Source organism: Felis catus, chromosome D4 (assembly GCF_018350175.1).
Source record: "Felis catus isolate Fca126 chromosome D4, F.catus_Fca126_mat1.0, whole genome shotgun sequence".
NCBI lineage: Eukaryota > Metazoa > Chordata > Mammalia > Carnivora > Felidae > Felis > Felis catus.
The window spans coordinates 53,612,984-53,615,305 of NC_058380.1; the positions used below are offsets into that span (position 1 = coordinate 53,612,984).

The window sequence follows — 2,322 nt, forward strand, 5'->3', positions numbered from 1 at the left end:
CTCCCTCCCACCCCCCATCAACCCTCAGTTTGTTCTCAGTTTTTAAGAGTCTCTTATGCTTTGGCTCTCGCCCACTCTAACCTCTTTTTTTTTCCTTCCCCTCCCCCATGGGTTTCTGCTAAGTTTCTCAGAATCCACCTAAGAGTGAAAACATATGGTATCTGTCTTTCTCTGTATGGCTTATTTCACTTAGCATCACACTCTCCAGTTCCATCCACGTTGCTACAAAGGGCCATATTTCGTTCTTTCTCATTGCCATGTGGTACTCCATCATGTATATAAACCACAATTTCTTTACCTATTCATCAGCTGATGGACATTTAGGCTCTTTCCATAATTCGCCAGTCAGAGTGTCCAAAATGAACAAATCAGGAGACTATAGATGCTAGAGAGGATGTGGAGAAATGGGAACCCTCTTGCACTGTTGGTGGGAATGCAAACTGGTGCAGCCACTCTGGAAAACAGTGTGGAGGTTCCTCAGAAAATTAAAAATAGACCTACCCTATGACCCAGCAATAGCACTGCTAAGAATTTACCCAAGGAATACAGGAGTACTGATGCACAGGGGCACTTGTACCCCAATGTTTATAGCAGCACTCTCAACAATAGCCAAATTATGTAAAGTCTTATACTTTAAACAAATAAAACCTAAAACTGTGGATTGGTTCAAAATGGTTCTATGAAAAAACTAATCTGTATCAGAAGCTAGGCACTGAGTAGAAGGCTTCATCATTTTTGAGCAAAATGTACAAAGCTTCCGAGGGGGACAGGGCAGGCGAGGGTCCACACATCTACAACAGCAGACATTTTCTCTTTCTCGTCTTGACTGGAGCCAGACAGAGAACAGCTGAATAGCTTCATCAAACACTGTCTTGAAGCCTTGGTGAGTGAGAGTGGAGCCCTCCAGGTATTTTACAGTGCTGCTCTCTTTAGCCAGGGCCAAAACCTGCAGGTGGATCATGGGACTCAGCTTCTTCTCTTTCAGTTTCTCAATCATGCCTTTGTCGTCTGTGAGATCTAGGTTAGTCCCTACCAGGAAAATTGGTGTGTTGGGGCAGTGGTGTTACACCTTAGGGTAACACTTTACTTGAACATTTTCAAATGATGCAGGACTCACAAGTGAAATACATCTGTTTGCAGAGAGGATAAAGGGTGTAATCTGTCATAATCTTAATGTCGGGCTGTATCCCCTAAACCCAGATTCAGTGGTTTTCCATCTGCCATAACATTGACAGAATAGTTGACAAAGGCAGCAGAGATATATTCTCCAGGAAATGCATTGGTTGTGTAACTGTCAGTAGGTGAGATCTACCTCCAGCCCCACCCCCACCACCAGACCGTGATGTCTGGGATTTGGGGGTTGGCAGCTGGGTGAAGCAAGAAGCAGAGGGCTCTGGGCACAAGGTGCCTGAGCTGCTGTCCAGGCCACCTCACCCTCTGGCCAACGAGAAGCCAGAGCCCAGCAGCGGTCACCACCCAAAGCTGGGGAAAACTGCACAGAAACAGGAAATGAGCTTTTTTTGTTGTGGTGGTTTTAAATCTAAAGGCTCAAGTTATCCTTTCACCACTGGTTGATTTGACATTTGTAACACGCCTCTTATGTGCAAAGAATGTTCTAGGTTCTGGGATTCTCGCTATGGAATACAGCAGATCAATATACTTATCATTATGGAGGTTACACTACATCAAGAGAGAGAAAACGTAGTAAGTATAATAAAGGCACCGTTCAGTATGTTAACAGTTTAAACACATAGGAAAGAAGTTAAGGAGCATCATGGTGCTTGTGGAGGTTAACAAAGGGTGAAGTTCTCTATTAAATCCAGTAATTAGGGCAGATCTCACTGAGAAGGTAACATTTGTGCAGACATGGAAGCAGCAAGTGTTAACCATGCGAACACCTATGGGAAGAACAGTGTGGGCCCACACAAGCGTCCATTCAAACAGCAGCAGTTGGAGCATCCTCAGCCCATGTGAATATAACAAAGCCACCGGCCAGAGGGGCCGAGGCAAGGAGGAGAGTGGGAGGTGAGGAGGTCAGGGAGACGGGCTGGGTCGACTGGTTAGGGACTCTGAGGTTGCTCAAAGAAGGTGGCCTCTAGTTCAAGAGAAGCAGTAACTCGTGGGATTTGGGCAGAGAAGCAACATGATCTGGCTGGAAAGGTCTTGCACTGACACTGCTGAGAGCTGACTCTAGGGACTCAGCAAGCGAAGCAGGAGACCTGCTTACTGCAGTCCTCCCGACACAGAAGTGGTGATCCAGATCAGGACTTCTGCAGTGCAGAGGTCGCGAAGTGACTGGATCTTGCTTCTCTGTATCTTGTT

General features: G+C 46.0%; 1 pseudogene; it reads right to left on the minus strand.

Annotated features, from left to right (window-relative positions):
* Positions 1-683: 683 nt before the first annotated feature.
* LOC101099667 lies at positions 684-1,890 on the minus strand (annotated as a pseudogene).
* Positions 1,891-2,322: the final 432 nt, after the last annotated feature.